The sequence below is a fragment of the Nuphar pumila genome, chromosome 11 (genome assembly GCF_984573655.1).
Source record: "Nuphar pumila chromosome 11, dmNupPumi1.hap1.1, whole genome shotgun sequence".
NCBI classification, from domain to species: Eukaryota; Viridiplantae; Streptophyta; class Magnoliopsida; order Nymphaeales; family Nymphaeaceae; genus Nuphar; species Nuphar pumila.
Window position 1 is genome coordinate 89,027,225 of NC_143259.1, and position 23,781 is coordinate 89,051,005.

General features: G+C 37.9%; 1 pseudogene across 2 annotated transcripts in view; it reads left to right on the plus strand.

Annotated features, from left to right (window-relative positions):
• Positions 1-478: 478 nt before the first annotated feature.
• LOC149822469 (protein RMD5 homolog pseudogene) overlaps positions 479-23,781 on the plus strand; it is a 41,421-nt pseudogene continuing 18,118 nt past the window's right edge. The window contains exon 1 of one of the 2 annotated variants that reach the window (XR_016426199.1): positions 479-863. The product of XR_016426199.1 is annotated as a protein RMD5 homolog pseudogene, transcript variant X1 (transcript). Of the gene's footprint in view, positions 3,107-23,781 lie in introns of both variants that reach the window. The other variant, XR_016426200.1, reaches the window with a different exon arrangement.

The window sequence follows — 23,781 nt, forward strand, 5'->3', positions numbered from 1 at the left end:
AAGCGACAATAAGGGAGAGTTCAGTGGCAGCAGACGATGATAAAGGGTGCGTCATCAAAGAAAGCTCTTGGTACAACAAATGATGCAAAAGTTTAGAACAAATGGTGCAAAAGTTTGGACTTTGAAGAGTTAACATTATTCTCAAATTAGCGTTTCACTTTTCTAGACATCATCATTTTCATTTTTTGAATAAAGAACATTTTTATCTGTTTTTCAAACCGTCGTTTTACTTTTTTAGATAAAGGATCTTGCATCATCATTTCACTTTTCTAAATGAAAAACATTTTTGGCACTTTTATAAATGAAAAACATTTTTAGCTTTTTTTTTTAACCGTCGTTTCAATAACAAGAACGGCAAAAAAAAAAAAAAACTTTAAGTCTTTGCAACCACACTGGATTCCGATGCTAGGTGGTGATGCTGACAGACGGGGATACGAGCCTCACGACCTTTTTATACCTGGCGCTCATTGGGACCACCGAACACGCACTGTAGCAAACTGTGCCTCTTCGGGTGGTGGTGTCAGGTGTGTGTGTGGGTGGTGGGTGGGGGGCATACAACATTTTTGTCTTCTCGAGCACGATTCTCCAACCGCCTCTTTCCTCAGCCTTCCGTCTTCTCCTCCCTTTCCATCCGATCATCACCACCGGATCCCTTGCCCTTCAATCCCATCGCCGCGCCCTTCTTTTCTTCTCTCATTCACACATTGATTCTCTGATCTCTCACCCTCACCGGTTCTTCCCGGAAATCTCTACGCCCTAGCCCGGGGTGGTCAATGTCAGCCGTGCGATCTCGTCGGCGACGGTGATCATCATCGTCGTCGTCGTGGCGGAAGATTCTCGTTTCGGTTTGCTGGCATCGCAAGGTTCCTGCCTTTCTTGTTTTTTTTTTTCTTTTCTTATTTTTGTTTTTTGAAGATTTGTGTGTTCCTAACCAAAGAGGGATTTCTTTGCCCTAATACGTGCTTGTGAGGTTTGTATTTGTTCTGTTGAGTCGCGCTTATTTATCTGCCTCTAATTGTTTGCGGTCTCTTGAATTGAGTGATATTGTTTCGTTGATTCATGTTAATTCCTTTCTCTTTTTTCTGTTTATGGGTGCCCAAGAGACTTAGAGCTTTTCATCTTTTGTTTCTGGTGTTTTCTGCGTTTTTTTCTTTTCATTTTCATTTTGGATGACAAGCTTTCTTTGTTATTAGGAATCTGGGTGTTTGCTTCTTCTTTTTGTATTTTTTTTGTGATTTTTTCTTTTTTCTTTTCATTTTCATTTTGGATGACAAGCTTTCTTTGTTTTTAGGAAACTGGGTATTTGCTTGTTCTTCTTCTTTTGTACTCTCTCTCTCTCTCAAACTTAGTCCGGAATAAGCATGTGTTTCTTTTTTTTGAGAGAAGAATAAGCAAGTGTTTCTACCAAGTTGTTTCTAATGCAATTTGAAAGGCAGATGCAATGCAATCCATTTTGTAAAATTATCTTTTGTTTTTAGAAAATAATTAGGGGGAAACTGATAATTTAGCGAATATGGAATTGTCACAAGTGCCTGCCCTTGAAGATAGCCTTGTTTATTATGGATTAATTGGGCGATTGATTGTTGGGAATCTGTTTAATAGAGTTAACAGTGGAAGACTAATATGCACATATGTGGAAACTGCTAGTCCAACATAACATCTTGCCAACCTGTCTATTTTTCTGTGGTGGTCTAAATAGCGTTCCCTGCAACTTGCGTATACCTTGTATGGGTATATTGCTCTCCTTCCACATGAATCTGTTTGGCTGTCTACCTTGATTGAAATGTTCCCTCATCCATATTTTCGCTCACTGAGCTTCAAATTCTTGCTGTTTTATTAACTATGTTTTTTTTAATAAAAAGAAAAAAATGTTAGATAGGAAAATCAGTGTACAGAAACAAACAATAGGCATGGTTGACAAGACTTCAACCAATAAGTTATGAAACAGGGGCAGGTTGGCCTGAAAAATTGGTTCAAGCCAAGATATTCCAGACCTTTGCCACTTAATGCTGACCATGTGGCGTACATCAACAAAATGTGTTTGTGAACAAGATTAACCAGAGAAATTTCATTAAATGTATGAGCATTTCGTTTTTTCCATACTGCCCACCATGCTGTTAGAAGCCAGCACCTCCATAAGTATCTGCATCATTTGTTCGCTCTTATAGATTGGGTCCCAATAATATGCCTCTATAGATGAGGACTGTAACGCTCCAGGATTTTAACTCGAAAATAATTTTTTTTTAAAAAGAAACACGATGAAAACATTTGTTTTGGTTTCAGATAGAATTACAGGCGGGTTATAAATATTCAATTCAACACTACCATTCCATAAACCAAATTGAATCATTCACCAATTAAATAGTTCGTTTACAAAATGAGTCTTAATCAAAATTAAATGTTCAAATAACATCTCGGGAATATAAAATTATTGGTTCTTGGCGCCACCCGTAGCATCCCGCAACCACTCCAATTAGCTTACTCTTGAACTAAAAATATATAGTAAACGTGGGTCTGACTTCAACGAGCCCCCGTAGATTTACACTAGCAATGCATGTGTCTAGTGTAACAAGGACACATGCTCATACATCTTTTTGAACCTATGCAAAAATAACTCCATATCATGATACAAGTAAATGAACACGTTTTGACAATTATATTCATGCAACAATAATTTAGGACATGTAAATAACCATAATATAGCAATTTGCAACATCAGTATCTATTTCAGTACAATAAAATTAAATCTGCTCAATTGTAATATTTTGTTTATCTAATTATACTCCTGCAGGTACTCGTAGGCCCAAGGCAACCGTAACAGAAGAGACCACTCGGGGGTTTATTATGCTATGTATTTTAATAAGCCGAGTGACTAACTGAAATTGAAATCCAAAGGGGATGGTGTAATAACCGAGAGAAACCCCCAAAGGACAGACCGAAATATGATGCCTCCTTAATTTTTGCAGAAGAATCTAGATCTACCACCTAGGGCAATTTAGTAGTTCAACCCCCTAACTCTGAGGATTGGAGACCAATCGAGCCATTGCCACTCAAAGCATAACAACACAGAAGTCCACAAAGTTTATACCACCTACCCTCTTTTAAGGTAAACCCAAGTGTGAATGGGTTATTGGTTATTATTGTCATTATCAGAGGGTTTATTACATTACCTCATATGTACCGAACTAATATGACACCCAATGACTCAATAGCCTAAGTACTCATACAAGGTAACATATCACATTGCATTATTGGCATGAGCCTCATACTACCCAGGTAGTTTTATAATATTTTATTAGCTCATTTATATTAACCCATTCAGTATGCTTCGGTACCTTTAAACCGATCGAGCATCGTATGCTCCGATGCCTTTAAACCAGTCGGACATTTATTTAAGTTATGTGTGCATGTATATCAAATTTAAAAGTTGTTGAGCTTGCAGCACCCCACTGGTCTATTTCAACCACATGCCCAGTCTCAGTCAAACCCAATCCCAGGCTCCAACACATGTGCTTGCACCAATTTTCATAACAATAGGTATATAAATAACAATTCACAAGCAGCACATCATTGTCATGTCATATACATGTTGTACATATCCATAGCATGGTACATTAAATCCTCATGTGCATTCGCAGCCTCCTGCTGCACATCTCATCATGCTACCTTACCAATAGCATAGGCATATCATTTCATTGACCATCCCATTAGTATGCTCATGTAATTATTATAGATACACCATTATGCTGATTTTTCACTATCAAGCACATATCATTATGAAATCCATCATGTATATATCATTATTATTGTGCATACATCAAGAATCAGCATCTTTCCATAGCATAGGCATAATTGCATACATAACTTCAGATTTGCTGTGTATACATGCATATTAATTCTAAGTTCCTAGTATGTATATGCACTGTAATCACATGCATATACAACAGGTATTTCTTGCGTATATGTACAACATACTCAATCAGGTGCTTCAGATGTATATGCATGACACACACACAGGTATTTCTGTGCATCTGCACAACATACATACCCAGAAATAACATGCGTATGTGTATAGTAATTTCATACATATGCAGCAGATATTTCCTGTGTATATGTACTGCTTAGGCAATCATATACATTCAGGTTTTACCGGTGTATATACCTAGCATAACACATACATTCATTTTCAAGTAATTCCTGAGTATATGCACAGTAATTGAGTTCAGATTTAACGTGTATATGCACAGTAACTAAGTTCAGTTATGACCTTTGTATGTGCACAGTAATTAGGTTAAGCTATAACCTGATTATATGCACATGCATTAGGTTCAGTTATAACATATGTATAACATACATACACAGCTATAACCTGCGTATGTCCACATACACACAGGTAGTTCTGTGCCTATGCACTACATACATACACAGCTATACCTATGCACAACATACATACACAGCTATAACCTGCGTATGTGCACAGTACATACTTAGATATACAACAGGTATTTCCTATGTATATGTACTGCTTAGACAAGTATATGCCTTCAGGTTTTACCTGTGTATATACCCAACAGGACACATGCATTCATTTTCAGGTGGTTCCTGAGTATATGTACAGTACAGACCTGCATATACATACATGTTTTGCCTGTATACATACCAAGCGTGACATGTATTCATTTTCAAGAAACTCTGGGGTATATGCACAACATATATTTACATATATATCCTGGTGTTTTCGGTGTAAATGTACAGTCTACGTATGCATATAAATGCATGTATTTAATGTAAATGTTTCATTTATACACAGCATGCATACGAAGGAGTTCACTGTGTATATGCACATCATATACAGTCAGAAAATTCCGGAATGTATGTGCAGTATATGCAATCCTATTCTAAGATGACCTGTGCATATAAAACCCAGAATTTTCTAAGCTGATTTACAATATGTTTTAGGCATACAAAATACACAATTCCTAATGCAGAAAAAGAAGAAGATAGCACGTTATATGCATACCAAATCTGCATCTTCTAAATGCAGAAAAACATGTTGTATGCATACATGATCTGTATTTCCTAATGCAGAAATACAACATGCAACAAGAATAAAATCTATATTTCAAGTGCAGGAATTCTGCATGTATTACATCCATAAAATCTGTATTTCAAGTGTAGGAATCCAGTATGTCTTAAATATATAAAAATCTGTATTTCCAGTGCAGGAATTCAGCATGTATTGTGCATATACGATCTATATTTGCTAAAGCACCACACACATAATTCTGTACAGTCATAACCACATAGATCTGTACATGAATATACATATTCATCCGCATCTGAATATGTAGATTCACAATCACGTATTGATTAACACATCCACATGAATATGCAGATCCACAAACACCCATGGATCTGCACATTCATTAAACATATGGATCTGCATATGGATTTACCTATTCATATAAATATGCCGATTCAAGACACATGGATCTGCACATTTATAAACACGTTTCTACACACATGAACAGGCTCATTCGAAAATACATATGGATCTGCATATCCATGCACACCCACACCCAAGTTAGAGGGAACCTACCTTGAAAACTAGAACACTAGAACCAGAAAAACTTGGGGATGTTGATTCAGCTGGGGACGATGGACCAGTTAACTGCTCTCCTCCAAACTGCGGTGGTAATAATGTCCAGCAGCTCCACGATAATGGTGTTTCCCCACCAAAGTCGTGAGGGACGAAGAAGAATAGAGAGGGCATGAGAGAGAGTGAGAGTGGCTGGGATAGGGGCGTGTGAAGAGATCCTCTATATATACATGCTTGGGAGCCTTTCCATATTGTGGGCTCTCCCAAAATCGTGTAAGGGAGAGAAGAGGTTTCCTCGTTAGCTTGTTGACTTTTACAACAAGAAATATGGAAACTTCCTTCCCCTCCCCCCATGCCATGCCTACTTGGCTACCCCCCTCCTAATTGGGGTCTCTTCCATGGTTGCCAGTCGAGGAAGCGGGAGTGGAAAGCGATACGGGAAGCAGGAGCGGGAAGCGAGGCACTTTCAAATTTTAGGAAGCGGGAAGTGTGGGACGACTTAGAAGCGAATCACGAACCGTCTCGAAAACGACCTAGGAAGCGAACTGGAAGCGACCTAGGAAGCGAGGGGAAGCGAAAAAGAAGAAAAAAATAAAAAATAAAAAATAAAAATAAAAATAAAAAATAAAAAATAAAAAAATTGAAAAAAGGAAAGCGTGGGGGAAGCACACTTCCCATAAATGAGAGGTGCATTTCCCATATAAGGAAAACACTCTTTCCAAAAAAAGGAGCTTCCCAATAATGGGGAGCGAGCTTCCCATTAATGGACATTTTTAGCCCTTAAAACCCTTTTTTTAACCAAAAAAGTAAAAGAAACATTGTTTTTTAAAAGGACAAAAGTCATTTTGAAAGTAAAATCGATTAATAGGCAAAATCAAGTAGGGTTTTCACTTTTCCTTCCCAAATCCGAACTCTCTCTCTCTCTCTCTCGTTCTCGACCTCTCCGACGACCGACGACCTCCTGCGATGGGCGACCATGGGTGTCTTCAGGTACACCCTCTCTCTCTCTCTCGCTATCACGCTCTGTCTCTCACTCTCGCTCTCCTCTCCCCTCGTCTTTCACTCTCTCTCTCTCTCTCTCACTCCGACTCTCCTCTCCCCTCTTTGTCTCTTACTCTCTCTTACGCTCTCCTCTGCCCTCTTTGTCTCTCACACTCTCTCTCACTCTCTCCGTCCCTCGCTCTCTGTTTCTCACTCTCTCTTGCTCTCTTTGTCTCTTAATTGCGTGTATGTTTTGTTTCTATATGCAAATAATTTTTTATTTTATCATACTTGTCATGTAGATTATATTAATTCTTAAATATATTGCTAGTTTATTTCATATAAACGTTGTATTATATTATCTAAGCTTTGTTTGTGTCAATGGCAAAGATTGTGCTTTTCACATGCATCATTTTCTATCTTCTTTATTATTAGATATAAGCCTAACTTGTTTTTCAATAGACATCTTTGATCTTTGTTGTATGTATCTCTCTTTCTGTCTAAAAGTTGACTTTAATTTTTTATCAGAAAATGGTATGGGATGAAAAATGTATTTATAGGTGGAAGGTCAAGCTGCATAAGTCATTTTTGACCATCTTTTATCATTTGCTTATTTCTGACCTGAGTTTGAGAATGCATTAGTTTATGCAAGATTATATTTAGATGCATTTTTATATGTTCTTTTGTTTTTTTAAGAGAGTTTGCATTTTTATATGTTAAATGCTTGATAAAGTTTGTTTTAGAGCTTCTTTTCAATTAATAAATATTGATTATGATATAAAATCATAAATACAAGAAAGAAATCTTTTGAAAGATTGATTGTTGTAAGAATTTGTTTGCACTTCTCCCTGTTGGCTGAACCGAAGTTCTGTCATGTTTTATTTTGTCAATGATAACATAAATCTTATATTTTGGTAAATTGAAAAAATATGATTACATTTTCGCTTTCATTTTGATTTCTATTTGCTTCCTTTTTTCTTCCCACTCGAATCCTAAGTCGCTTCCTTTTTCGTTCTCCCTTCAAATCCTGGTTTGCTTCCCTTCTCGCTTCCGAGACAATTCCTGGTTAGCTTCTAAGTTGTTTCGCGTTTCCCGCTTCCTAAAATTTTAGAAGTGCCTCGCTTTTCGCTTTTGCTTCCCGAATCGCTTCCCGCTCTTGCTTCCTCGACTCACACATATGCAACCCTATTCATCACCTTACTATTTAGCCTCCAATTCTACCGTCCAAGGTGTAGTGTGTATTTGTTCTTCATAAATCTGGTCCATGGTTTATGTTCGGTACTCAAGATCCACCACCATTTTGCTAGTAAGGCTTTATTCATGTTCTTTAAGGGTAGGATACCCATGCCACCCTTATCTATTATTACACTACAAGACTCCACTTTGCCAAGGACAATTTCTCGTCGTTTCCTACCACATTTGAAAAGGGACCTCAAACTTTTGCAAAATTCGCTTCTCAATTTTGTCTAGCATCAAGCACACCGATAGGAGGTGGGCTTGAATTTTAGACAATTCATATTTAATCATGGTAATGCATCCCACCAATGATAATATTGTGATGTTTCTAAGATAACCTGTCTTCAATTGGCAGCTACTAAGGGGCTTTAATCCTCCCCTTGATGATCGGCGCTCCCAAATAAGTCATGGGAAAAGCCCCACAATTGTATTCACACAAGCTTTCTACAACACATTGGGTTTTCAAATCTGAATTGAATGTTATAAATTCACACTTGACTTCATTAATAGTCAACCCCAAAACAAGCACAAATGAATTTGAGTGCAACTTGTCATTTACACAATCGATGCTTCGTAAAAATATGAGGATTGTATAAGAGAGAAGTCCATATCATAGCATCTTCAAAGAAATGACATATACCAAATGGATGTTAAAAACACATTTCTTAATGAAAATTTAGTAGAAGAAGTATATATGAAACCACCACTTGATATTAACATTCCTAAAGGAAAGGCTCTTCGATTAAACAAAGCTTTATATGGGCTTAAGCAAGCCCCAAAAGCTTGGTATGATAGATTAGCCAAGTTATAATTCATTTTGGTTTTCAATTTTGTCTTACTGACACAACATTGTTTGTTAAGAATTTTACTACATGATCATCACTGAAAGTGTAACATTAAAAAATTTCTCAAAACACATTTCAAAATGAGTGATTTGGGTTTTCTATTTTTTTTTTTGGTATAAGAAGTTGCTTATTCTTCAAGAGGCTATTTGCTAACTCAATCTAAATTTGCCTTGGAAATTGTTGACAAGTCTGGTATCATGGATGAAAAGCAGGTTGACACTCCTGAACTTGTAAACATCAAAATGAAGATCAATGATAGAGAATTACTTGAAAATCCAACACCATACAAGACAACTTGTTGGAGCATTGTCTTACTTCTCTATTATCAGACCCGATATTGCACATGCCGTCCACACAATGAGTCAATTTCAGCATGCTTCTACCACTGTTAATATGGGAGCCGTTTTGCGCATTATTCGATATATCAAAACTTCAATTTTTGAGGACTTTTTTTGTCTGCTTCTTCGTCTTTCAATTTGGTTGCTTATACTGATGCAGATTGGGGAGGTGATCCCAATGATCGACACTCAACTACTGGGTTTTGTGTATTTTTAGGTGAATCATTGATTTCGTGGAGGTGTAAGAAGCAACAAAAAGTCTCTCTCTCGTCAACTGAAGCTGAATACAGGGCAATGACTACAACTACTATGAAAGTAGTGTGGCTAAGGCGTTTGCTTCATGACATGGGTGTTGAAAGTACTAGAGCTTCAAGACTATGCTGCGACAACAAAAGTTCTATTTATATTGCCAGCAACTGGACATTCCAGCCTATTGAAATTGATTGTCACTACGTGCGAGAGGAGTTCCTACATGGCACCATTGATCTACCATATGTTTCATCAGAATATCAATTGGCAAATTTCTTCACCAAACTTCTCGCTGCTCCTAGATTTCACTTTCTCTTAGACAAATTTTCGGTTATCTAACCATAAGTTTGAGGGGGGGGGGTGTTAAAAAATGTAATATTTATATGTAATATATTTGTAGTTTAGTTATCGTTTTTTAGTTTAGTTAGAAACTAGTTAGAATTAGGTTTAGGATTTTAGTTTAGACATTTTTAGACTTTTGGACATGTTACTTTTTGACCATAGTCAAAAAGCAACATGTACTTTTAGAGCTGTTGGGCTTCCAACTGCTCTAATTAGAGCTGTTGGGAGCCCAACAACTCCCTCCAGCTCTATGCTTTATGCTTTATAAATATGGGGCTATTCCCCCTTGTAATATATACTCTTGAGTGTGGGTTTTCCCACTTGAATGATATATAATTTTTCCCCTCTTCTTGTGTACACTCTTTTTATTTATTTCGGTTATCGTGTATGTTGAATGAACCATTGTGTTCATTGAGAGAGATCTTTTGTGATCTTCATTTGAAGCTTTAGTTGTGGGCTTTATCTTCTTACAGAGACCACCTGTCCCTCGCCATCTGTCCCTTTCTTGGCAAATTTGCCATTTCTAAAATCCACTGAGCTTCTAATAAATATGTTAGGTTTCATTCATTTACATACAGAACGCTATATGCAGGTGATCACAGTCCTTGCACTCACTTCATTAGATGATTATAATTGTGATGTATTTTGATGGGTTGAAAGCTGGAAAAAAGATAAGGCCAATCTCTTGTTATGTGTCTATGTGAGCTGACATATTGTCTTGTAGTTCTAGGAATCAAAGAACTGTATTTGAATCAAATATCATGGTAGAATAGTAAAGAGTGGCTTCAATAGCTCAATGGTTGCATAGAGTCGACACTTCCCTGCATCTTTGCATCAAATCATTAAAAAATCTTTGCTATATTGTGATAATAAAAGTGCAGTTTTTTATCTTTTTAAATTTGGTGCGTCATTTTATTTGAGAGAAAATTGGATGCAACATAATAAGGCAAAACATATAAAGATTAACAAAAATTTTCTTTGGGAAGAGGTTGAAGATTAGGAGCTTTATCCATGATTATTGGGAGTGAATTTCAAGTGGCAGATAGCATGGCTAAATAGCTTTCATATGCATGCAATTTGTGATCAAGGAAAAGCTCTCATTGGTTATGTAAAGTTTGTAAACTTCAAATTAACAGGTGTTGGAGATGATTCTACTACACATGCTGGTATTTTTTTTTATGATTTTACATGTATGGTATTTCAGTAATATGCTGTGAAGAAGCGTTGCAAACAATCAAATTTTCAAATAACTTCATACTTCAAATACTCAAGACACAAAATAAATGCACAATGTTTATAAGCTTTACACTACAAAAAAAGTGCAATAAATGCAGAGTGTTTATAAGCTTTACACCACAAATTGTGCAATAAATGCACAATGTTTATAAGCTTAAGGAGAACTCCTTACTGTAATACTTGCATTCAATGGGCTCACATAGCCCTTATTTATAAGCACACTTAAAGAGTCGTTGGGCTATTCTCAACGACTCTTATTAGAGACGTTGGGAATCAGCCCAACGTCTATCTTTTTAAACTGTATACAACCGTCAGTGGCTGATTGTTATACACTGTACACAGTCAGCCACTACTGACTGTGTACATAAATATTACATACAACAACAACAACTACGCCTTCATCCCAAAACAATTGGGGTCAGCGATATGAACCAAAAAAGAAAATCATTCTGGGTCTTTCACATGAATCCTTCTCCTCCAATCATTTCTATCCAATGCCATGTCCTCGGTGAGGTTCAAAGCATTCATATCCTTTCCTATCATCTCCATCCATGTCTTCCTAGGCCTACCCTGACCTCTTTTAACTAATATATTTTCCCATTTCTCCATCCTTCTAACTGGAGCATCATTAGGCCTTCGCCGAATATGTCCAAACCACCGTAAATGATTCTCTCTCATCTTATTTTCAATGGGTGCAACGCCTACCTTCTTACATATCTCCTCGTTCCGAATCTTATCTTTTATTGTATTTCCACACATCCATCTAAGCATACGCATCTCAGCTACACTCATTTTTTGAATATGATGTCTCTTGGCAACCTAACATTCCGTACCATATAGTAAAGCGGGCCTAATAGTCGTCCTATAAAACTTTCCCTTCAACCGCAATGGCATTCTACGATCGCACAATACTCCAGTTGCACTTTTCCATTTCATCCACTCAACCTTTATCCTATGATTTACATCTCCATCAATTTCTCCATACTTTTGAATGATAGATCCCAAATATTTGAAACAATCATCCACCGGTATTTCTTGCTCACCAAGCTTCACTACACTCCCATCACTCCTTCGTTGCTTACTAAACCGACATTCCATGTATTCTGTCTTACTCTTACTCAACTTAAAACCTCTTGCTTCCAATGTCTGTCTCCATAATTCTAACTTAGCATTAACCCCAGCTCTAGACTCATCAATCAAAACAATATCATCAGCAAACAACATACACCACGTCACATTTTCTTGAATTGGTCTCGTAAGCTCATCCATCACTATATATAGCAAATAGGAATGGGCTTAAAGCAGATCCTTGATGTAACCCAACCGTTATAGGAAAATTGGTTGTCACCCCTCCACTAGTGGGGACATTGGTTACTACTCCTTCGTACATATCTTTAATTATACTAATGTACTTGAGAGAAACACCTTTCTTCATTATTGTCCACCAGAGAACGTCCGTAGGTACTCTATCGTATTCCTTCTCCAAATCAATAAAAACCATATGCAAATCTTTGTTCCTCTCTCTATTTCTCTCAATAAGTTGTCTAAGAAGATGTATAGCTTCCATAGTTTATCTTCCAGGCATAAAACCAAATTGATTCTCCGATATCATGACAATCTTCCTCAACCTAGACTCAATCACCCTCTCTCAAAGTTTCATAGTATGCCTCATGAGTTTTATACCACGATAGTTTGTGCAATCTTGTATATCACCCTTATTCTTATATAGAGGCACCAAAGTACTCTTCCTCCACTCATTAGGCATCTTATTTGTCCGCCAAATCTTGTTGAAAATATTTGTCAACCATTCTAAACCTTTCTCTCCCAAGCATTTCCAAGCCTCAATAGGTATACCATCTGGGCCAACTGCCCTACTTGATTTCATTTTCTTCAAAGCCTCTGCAATTTCTTTCTTTTGAATCTTGCGCATGAAGTCATGCTTCATCTCATGAAAAGGAATGGACAAGTCTCCAAGATCTTGAGCATGACTTTCATTAAATAACTTATCAAAATAATCTTTCCATCTCTCCTTAATCTCCTCATCTTTGACTAAAACCCTTTGCGTTTCATCTTTGATACATCTAACCATACCCAGATCCCTCGATTTCCTATCTCTCATCTTTGCAAGCCTATAAATATCCTTCTCGCCCTCTTTGGTATCCAACTTGTCATAAACCTCTTATATACCTTATCCCTCGCGTTCCGAACTACTTTTTTAGCTTCTTTCTTTGCTATCATATACTTCTTCAAATTCACATTATCACGACTCTTACTTAGATTTCTATAACACTCTCTTTTAACCTTAATAGCTAATTTGACATCCTCATTCTACCACGATGTATCCTTACCTAGCGGTGCACCGCCTTTAGACTCACCCAATACCTCCTTAGCCACCTTTCTCATGCCACCCGCTATCTTATTCCACATTGATTCTGAATCCTCTTCAAGACACCAATCAACTTCCTTAACTACCTGCTCTACAAACATTCCTTGTTTAGCTCCTTTCAGTGCCCACCACTTAATTCTAGGATCTATCCTATATCTATCCCTTTTGTGACATTGTCTAATTCTAAGATCTAAAATTAAGACTCTATGTTGTGTAGCTACACTTTCTCCCGGTATAACCTTACAATCGATGCAACAACCCCTATCTCTCTTTCTAAGTAGGAAAAAATCTATCTGACTTGTATTAACCCCACTTTTAAATGTTACTAGGTGAGACTCTCTCTTCCTAAACCAAGTGTTTGCTAAGATCATATCATAAGACAAACCAAAATCTAAAATCCTTTCTCCACTTTCGTTTCTTTCTCCTATACCATAGCCTCCATGGATACTCTCAAATCCATCCCTACTAATGCCTACATGCCCATTAAGGTCACCGTCGATGAAAAGCCTTTCTCCATAAGATATCCCTTGTATTACTCCATCTAAATCTTCCCAAAATTGACGCTTAATGTCATCATCTAAACCTACTTGAGGTGCATAAACACTAATAATATTAATAATCTCCGAACCTAATACTAATTTAATAAGTAAAATCCTATCACCCTTCCTACGGACCTCAACTACATTATCTATAAACTCATGACTCATAATAATCCCTACTCCATTCCTATTCCTATTTATTCCTGTATACCAAATCTTATATCCCCAAGGTTCTATCACTTTTGCTTTCTCACCTACCCAATTGGTCTCTTGTAAACATAAAATATCAATCTTTCTTCTACACATAACATCTACTAACTCTACCAACTTACCAGTTAAAGATCCTATGTTCCAAGTGGCTAACCTAATTTTATGATCTTAGACTAACTTCTTTACCCCCACTTGTCCAACAAAGTGAGGGAACCCTTGCCTATTTGACATCACACGTAGGTGCCGGTGTGACGCGTCGCTTCCGGGCGACGACCTAGCAACCCTTGCCCATTTATCACTGCCTCCGGGCCTATAGAGTACAGCGCGTCGCTCAGTAGGGAACGCCCCAACGAAATTCTCATATTGGTTCATATTTATAGGGTATGACTAAGTTTTTATGCTGGCTGTCACAGGCCTATCGCAACCCTCCTCCTTTATCCGGGCTTGGGACCGACAGTGGATAACTAAACAGTTATACATAGGCGGAGTTGTACATAAATATTACATAAAAGAACAAAAATAAAAATGATTTTTTTTTTACAAAAATAAGAAAAAATAAAGAGTAGGAATTACAATCATATTAAAAAACATGAATATGCTTAAAAGGTAGAAATAACTAAAATACCCCTACAGCTAATACGTTTCCTTATGAATTACAATTTAACACCCCCCCTTAAACTTAGGGCAAGATGACCGAATGTTTGCCAAGGAGGAAATTGAACCGCGGAGCACACAAAGCTTTGGTTAAGAAATTTGCCAATTGATATTCTGAAGTTACATATGGAAGAAATATAACTCCTTTCAAATACGCTTCCCGAACATAGTGGCAGTCCATTTAAATGTATTTAGTTCGCTTATGAAAAATATGTTTTTTGGCAATGTATATTGCACTTTTATTATCACAACATAGCTTGGTGGACCCTTCTATTGAGATCCCCATGTCTTTTAATAGCTGATGAATCCATACAATTTCTATGGTAGTAGTCACCATGACACGATATTCAGCTTCTGTTGAGGATAAAGACACTTTTTGCTGCTTCTTACATCTTCATGAAATTAGCGAGTCTCCTAAAAACACACAAAAACCAGTGGTGGAGTGACGGTTATTTGGGTTACCTCCCTAGTTAGAGTCAGTATAATCAATTAATTTTAATTCAGAAGAAGATGATAAAAATACTCCCTTATTTAGTGTGCCCTTTATGTATCTCACAATCCGCAAGATGACACTCATGTGAACTGATGTTGGTGCATGTTGAAACTGACTTGCAGTATAAACTGCATGAGAGATATCTGGTCTAGTAATACTCAGATACATCAAAGATCCCACAAGCTGTCTGTAGGGGGTGGGATCAGAGAGAGGAATACCATCATCAATCTTCATTTTGGCTCCTACTATAGTAGGAGTTTCACAAACCTTATCATCCGTAATACCTGACCTATCAATAATCTCAGAGGCAAACTTAGTTTGAGATAAAAAATACCCTCTATGAGAGTATACTACTTCAATAGCCTAAAAATAAGTTAGAAATCCTAAATCCGACATTTCAAACCTATCCTTCAAAATTGATTTTATGTTTTTAACCCCTTTAGAATCACTTTCGGTTATAAGCATATCATCCACATATAAGAGCAGAATGACAATCCCTGCATTGGTTTTTCTAACAAATAAAGCAGTGTCAGTGAAACAGGAAGAAAAACCATTTTCTAACATTACGGAGTTAAATCTATCATACCAAGCCTTGGAGGCTTGTTTTAAACCATAAAGTGTTTTTCGAAGGCGAAACACTTTTCCTTTGGGAGTCTCCATTCCTAGTTGAACATCCATATATACCTCTTCGTTCAAATCACTCTTAAGAAAGACGTTTTTAACATTCATTTGATAGATGTTTCATTTGTGGATTGAGGCAACGGTAACGAGACATCAGACAGTGACCATTCGGGCCACAGGGGCAAAAGTTTCTTCATAATCAATCCCGTATTCTTGACTATATCGCTTTGCAACTAATCGAGCCTTATATCTCTCAAGAGATCCATCGCTCTTAGTTTTTACCTTAAATACCCATCTACACCCTATTACTTTCTTATCCTTAGGAAGATCTTGGAACTTCCAAGTCTTTGACCTGTTGAGAGCTGAAAGCTCACATTCAATTGCTTTCAGCTATTCATCATTCTTTTTTGTTTCTTCGAAGTTTCTGGGTTCTATATAGGAATGAGTGACGCTAAGGCAAACTCTATATTTAGGAGTAAACGAATCATATCAAATAAACCTAGAAGGCATCTTTCTACTTCTCTAAGTTCTTCGTAGGTTTTCATCATTTGTTGAATTGGACCCACTAGGTTCACTGTATTTTTCAATTGCACTCCTAAAATTGTTTCTATCTCTATAGGTATATGTTATAGGATCTCTCAATGCTCCTTTGTTTCTATGTTGGGAGATATGTGGATGGAAAGAGCCATCTTCTTTATCATTGACGTCATTATGAATGAAATCATCATCACTATCATCATCATGTGCTAACATTTCAAATAAAAAAGAGTAATCCATGTTTTCTTCAAAGGGTTCACTCCTTTCAAAACCATTAACATTTTCCAAAAAACTTACATTTCTGGAAACATATAGCTTGTCATTCTTAATATCATAACAACGAAACCCTTTTTGGGTTTCAGAATATCCAAGAAAAGCGCAGGTAAATGGATTTTGGTGAAAGCTTGTCGTTCTTGTCAGTAAGAACGAAGCATTTACAACCGAAAATTCTCAACCGACTATAGTCGGGTTCTTTGGTATACAATTTTTCAAAAGGCGAGATATTGTTCAAGTTTTTAGAAGGTAGCCGATTTATCAGATAGAAAAATGCTAAAGCCGTTTCAGCCCAAAAACCTTTTGGGATGTTTTGAGAAACAAATAATGTTCGAGTTGTCTCTATTATATGTTTATGCTTTCTTTTGGCTAATCCATTTTGTTGAGGGGTTTTCAGACAAGATCTTTGGTGAAGAATACCATGACTTTCAAGATAATTTTTGAATTCACTTGAAAGGTATTTTCCGCTCGAGTCACTTCTAAAATTTTTTAGATTCCCAGTAAATTGATTTTTAATTATCATATGATAGATTTTAAAAATCGAAAAAATTTCATATTTGTGTTTAAGAAAATAAATCCAACAATATCTCATGTAGTCATCAACAAAAATGACATAATATGCAAAGCCTCCTTTTGATAGGACGGGTGCCGGTCCCCATACATCCGAATGGATAATTTCAAAAGGTCTTGTTGTAAACATAGATCTTTGACAAAAAGGTATTTTTTTTCATTTTTCCAAGAATAGAGGCGTTACAAGTGAAATCACTTTTACATAGACTTTTAACAAAAGGTAAATGAGAAATTTTTGCAATATTTGGATGTCCAAGTGTCTTGTGCTACACTTTAATATCCTTTTGTTGGACAACATTACAAAACTGGTTCTTTGGAATTTGAAGGGAATCGACATAGTATAAATCGCCCTTCCTAGAGCCTTTCCCAATCAATCTCCCAGACCGACGATCCTGTCTCCAATATTTGTTAGATGAAAACTTTATATCACACCCATGATCTCAGAGTTGAGAAACGAAAAGCAAATTTAAGTTTACTTTGGGTATAAATCTAATTTTTGGAATAAAGAACTCTTGTTTTTCAAAATTTCCTATTCTTTGTTGAAACAAAAGATGGAGAGGGATTTTTTGAGTATTCGAAAAAAGAACTAAAACTTGTGGTCATGTGAAAAGAAGCTCCCGAATCTAAAAGCCAAGAGGTCTTACTGGGAGGAGAAGAGGTTGACTTGGCGACTCTGAAAATAACCCCTTTTAGAAGAGGTTGAAGTGCATCCACAATTTGTTGCAATGAGAGAGCTCCATTTGAAGATAACGAGCACTCTTCCTTTTGAGGTTGGGATGTAGTAGCCATGGCAAGTGACTTTTTCCACTTTGGACAAATAGGCTTGATATGCCGTGGGTTCGTTACAAAAATGGTATAAAAGCTTGCTATAATCCTTCTTCCCTCCTTGACCACTTGAGTTTTGATTCTTGAAGTGAGGAGACTTGTAGGTCCTTAAGTTGCTCCTCGGTCTTGAGACAGCATTAACTCCTTCATTTTTTGGAAGGTGTAGCTAGAACACTTAGGTTGTTCTTGCTTATACCCATACGAGTCTCTTCTCCACTTAGTTTAGTAATTACATCTTCAAGAGAGGGGGAAGTGAAGGCAGATAAAAGAGAAGACCGAATTTGTTCGAATTCAGGCCTAAGTCTCATTCAAAAAATTAAAAATCTATCGTCTTCCAATTGTTTATGACGAAGCTTTATGGCTTCTCCACTCCACTTGGTTTCGAGCATAGCAAGCTCATCCCAAATAGAAGAGAGTTCGGCAAAATGCTCCCTTATAATCATCTCTCTTTGATGAAGAGTTAGCACCCTCTTTTGGAGGTAATATTTATAAAATTGCCTTTGGATTGCAGTATTTGCCTTGGAAACTGAGAAGGAAAGAAAAGGGAGAGGAGAGAGAGAAAGAGAGGAGCATGTTCTTCTTCTTGGAATCGGCAACCTTCCTATATATTTTACAGAGGTTGCACTAAACATCATTAAGTTTAAGTAGGTTTTACAAATCTTTTACAATGACAAAACTACCCTATGTTAGTCATGTATATTACATTACAATATAACATTCACGTGGACTATATGGATCCTATTGGATCCATGTCCGATCTGTATTCTAACACCCTCCCTCAAGTTGTGCATGGGATTGAAACATGTGCAACTTGTTCTTCAGATACCAAAACCGGTTACTTGTGAGACCCTTTGTGAACTTATCAACAACTTGGTCTTTTGAAGACACATAAACCGGTTCAATCTCTTTGTCTACTGTTTTTTGTCTGATGAAATGTTGGTCAATCTCAATATGTTTGGTCCGACTGTGATGAACAAGATTGAACGCAATTTGTATAGCACTTCTATTATCGCACATGAGAGTTGAACTTGAGATACTCTCTCTCATTTTTGTAAGTAGATGCCTAATCCAGGTTACTTCTGCTGTGGTAGCTGCCATAGATCTATATTCTGCCTCCGTGCTAGTTCTTGCCACAACTTTCTGTTTTCTGCTATTCCATGAGATAAGATTGTTTCCAATGAAAACACAGTATCCTGAAACATACCTCCTTTCATCTGGATCCCATGCCCAGTCCACATCTGTATAGGCCAATATGTCATGTTTCGGTGTTCCCCATAAAAATTGAGCATAAATGAGTCCATCACCCACTGTGTCTTTTAGATAGTGAAGAATACGTTTGACAGCATCCATGTGACCAGTCTTTGGTTCATGCATGAACTGAGATACTTGATTCACAGAATATATAATGTCTGGTCTAGTAAAGTTAAGATACTGTAACATGCCCACTAAACTGCGATACTTGCTTGCATCAGGATACAACTCACCATCACAAATATTGAGTTTTTGATTAACAACACTGGGTGTAGGCACAAGTTTGCAATCTGTCATTCCTGCTTTGGCCAGAAGATCAAGAGTGTATTTGTGTTGAGTTAATGACATTTTTCCATCTTGCCTGTTAACCTCTATACCAAGAAAATATCTTAGTTCTCCAAGGTCTTTCATCTTGAATCACATAGTAAAACTTTAATTTGTTGAATATGGTCTGGAGCATTACCAGTGATCACTATATCATCGACATATATAAGTAAGAAAATCACATTGGTTCCATCCCTGTATATGAATAAAGAATGATCTAGTTGGGAACGAATGAAACCGTGGTTCTGAATTTCTAAGAAAAAGCTTTCAAACCAGGACCTGGAGGCTTGCTTTAAACCATATAATGCTCTGGTTAATTTACACACATATTCTTTTGGGTCTCCTTTTGCATAACCTTGAGGCTGCTCCATGTAGACCTCTTCCTTCAAATCCCCATGAAGAAATGCATTTTTGACATCAAGCTCACTAAGATTCTACCCATGTTCAATAGTCAGGCCAAGGATAATACGAATGGTTCCCATTTTCACCACTGGGTTAAAGGTCTCATCGTAATCTTCACCATATTCTTGGGTGAAACCTTTGGCAACGAGACGTGCCTTGTATCGTTCAATACTACTATCCGGTTTATACTTAATCTTATACACCCATTTCGAGCCAACTACATTTTTATTTGGGGGATGACCAACTATCTTCCATGTTCGACACTCATGAAGTGCCTCTATCTCTTCATTCATCGCCTCAATCCATTTGTTAGATTGAACAACTTGACAAAACCCAAGTGGTTCATCATGTTTTTCAATCTTGGATAGAAAGATCTGAAAATCCATAGAGAAGTTATCATAACTCATCCATTTTTCAATAGGATGCCTTATCCTGCTTGATCTTCTTGGTGCCTTTCTGTTACTGGATAATGCCATGTGTTCTCCAACAGGTGCATCTGTTTGCTCTCTGGGTCTTCTGGTGTAGACATTTCCTTTGTATCTCAAACATTGTGTTTCCGATACCTTATCTGAAGCCATCTCATCATGTATGCTTGCAGGGTCCAAAGTGGTATGTTCAGCAGCATGTGAAATAAGTTTAGCACTGAGCCATGGATCATACCAACTATTTGCTGTCTCACTACGTTCATGACTACGATTGGCTTTATTTTCCAGAAAGCTATTTTCATCAAAAATAGCATTTCTGGAAATTCTGATCTTCTTATTGGCAGGGTCATAGCACCTGTACCCCTTGTGTTCATCTACATAACCTACAAATTGGCATATAGAGGCTTTGTCCTGAAATTTAGTTCTCATGGATTTGTCAATATGTACATAACATGTGCATTCAAAATTTCGTAACTCATCATAATCAGGGTGCACACCAAAGAGAACATAATAGGGAGATTGATTTTCAAGGATAGACATAGGAAGACGATTTATCACATGAGTGGCAGTGTGAAAGGCTTCTGTCCAAAGACTGATGGGCAAGTTACTACCATGCATCATACTCATTGCACTTTCCACAATATGTCTGTGTTTACGTTCAGCAATTCCATTTTGTTGTGGAGTGTACGGGCAAGAAACTCTACGATGTATCCCATTATCTTGGAGAAAATTTAAAAATTCTTTGGAGGAATACTCACCACCTCTGTCACATTGGAGAATTTGGATACTTTGGGAGAATTGATTTTTAACATGAACATGAAAGTGACGGAAGATACGAAAGACCTCTGATTTGTGTTTCATAAAGAATATCCAAGTAAAACGAGAAAAACTGTCAATAAACGATACATAATATTTACTTCCAGAAGAAGAAGGATTGAGAGCTGGACCCCAAACATCAGAACATATTATCTTAAAAGGCTTAGAGGTTCTTTTATTTACTTGATGAAATGGAAGTACATGACTCTTGCAAACTTGACAACTGAGACACATTTTATCCTTCAATGAAGGTGAAACATGTAACACCCCAAAATTTCAAACTTGCAAACCTTTCAGAAAAAACAGACAAGAGACTAAAAAGGAATCTCTTCATCTCAGAGATGGTTTACGAAATCAGCGGAAGACTATACTTTTGTTAATTTCAGAAAGGCAAGCTGACAACTTTGGGCGCGTTAGCTAAAAGAACCAAAACGCACAACCCATGCTACTTGCAAACACTGGGAAAAGCTACTTTCATTTAAGAAGTTTTCCAAATAGTACAAAATTCGGATATCCCAAGGAAAATCCGTTACAAAACCCCAAACAACAGGACACGAGCTAAGAGCAGGAAGAAGAGCGTCTTGAAGCCATCTTGCCATCGCGCCATCGCCTGTGGTGTACCTAATCATCACCTGTACCCATAAAATGGGTTAGTTTCGCGAAAAACTAGTAGGTACACAAGAGAGACTACAAGGAACTGAATTATGTAGATTTAATTCAGTAGGTTACACAGTTTAAAGCAGATATGCAGTTAAACAGGTAAGCAATGCACGCAGATAACTAGTGCAAATGCATAAGTAGTGCAAGCGAATCAGTAGTACAAGCGAATCAGTAGTGCAAGCGAATCAGTAGTGCAAGCGAGTCAGTAGTGCAAGCGAATCAGTAGTGCAAGCGAATCAAACGACCCTATGACCAGTGTGAACAAACCTTATGTTTCGATAATTACTAACCTGCGGGTACGCGCAGGCAAAATATAGAAACAACTGAAACTAGTTCGGGCGTTTGTTATTCTATGTATTTTCAATAACCCGAATAGCTAGTTGAGTCCGCTCCAAAGGGACGACTTTAGCTGAGACAGGATTCCCCAAAGGAGGCAGTGCCACAGATGCATCCAACTTCTGCAGAAGTGTTGAGCTAACTATTGTAGCCCCTTTCCCCTAACTCCAATGATTGGGGAGGCCGGATCGTTGACCGTAGGGTGATTGTTAACAACCTGTCCATTGGAGTTTGTACCGCTCTGTCCTCTCCCTTGACAGACACATAGAAGCGAATATGTACGTTAGGGATTGCTTAACTAACGACCCATTCTATGCTGTGGTCTTTAAACCACTCGAGCATCTTGCCTGTGAAGGCGAATGTGAGGCCATTTATGTGATTACAACATTGTGCATTTAGCACTGATCGAGGTCGCACGACCGTCTCATCCGATCATCGCAGTACCAGACGTGTCGTGCACGACTACAAGTACTCTAGGATGAAGGGGGTATAGCTCCTTAATAGGAGCTTCAACAAGAGTGTTTCACAAAGATGTAAAGTTTATCTACTTTATCCTTTGAAACAACAGTACCTTGTGCCAACATTATACATGTGATTTTCTCGAATCACATCCGCTATCGGGGTATCTACATGTCTTGCATGACTCGATACCGGCCTCGATAGACGGGATACAGGTTTCTCAACAAAACACCCGCTAAGAAGTTCGCTCTCTCCCGACTAAACTCTTGTCGCAAGAGAGAGAGTGGTAAATGCCCCTTGCATCCTCCACGAGGATGCCTTTAAGGCATACGCAAAGAGCAAGAACCTGCACGTCATCTGCAATAGCAAGGCAATACCAACACATGCAAAAACCAGAGCCTAGGCGCAGAGCGCGACGACAAGGTAAAGGCAGTAAGCAGAAGTGCAACGCTAAATCTCGACGTGATGCGTGACGACAAGTAAAAACTGATAGAAGGTAAAGAGCAAGGATGGCGAAACCGCATCCTTGACTGAAGTACATACTCGTATAAATATATATATTTGTATATATATATTCATTTAATGGTCGTTTTTAGTTTAATTGAACTTAATTCAATTATCCAAGTCTTCTATGTAATTTTCCCCTACCTTGGAGGGTTACGAGCTTGCTGACATCTGCGGACGTACACCATTGACGGCTCGGGTCGCAGAGCGCGAGTGAGATCCGTCGTACTTGCAAATATGCGATATTAACATGCAAACCCAGACAAAAGCAAAAGCAAGGCAAAGACTCAACTTCTCCGATACATAGGGCTGGGGCCAACCGTCCCAAATGACTCGAAAAAAAGGATAGGGCAAGGCCAAATGAGCCTTGCCGCCTAAAGAGAGATGTAGTCAATGCGAGCAGATGACTCACGTTTACTAGGAATTCCTCGTTGGAGACCAACAATTGTAATGATCTTTCCCCATCACGATGTAGCTTCCAAAGATTTCCCGGGCCTGTCGGACAAGGGTATAGTCCCACACGCAAAGGGCAGGGGGCCATCGGCCCCTGCTGGCAAACAAAAAGGCAGGAGCCAATGGCCCCTGCTGGCAAACAGTAAGGCAGGGGCCTATGGCCCCTGCTGGCAAACAAAAGGGCAGGGGCCATCGGCCCCTGCTGGCACAACAAAAA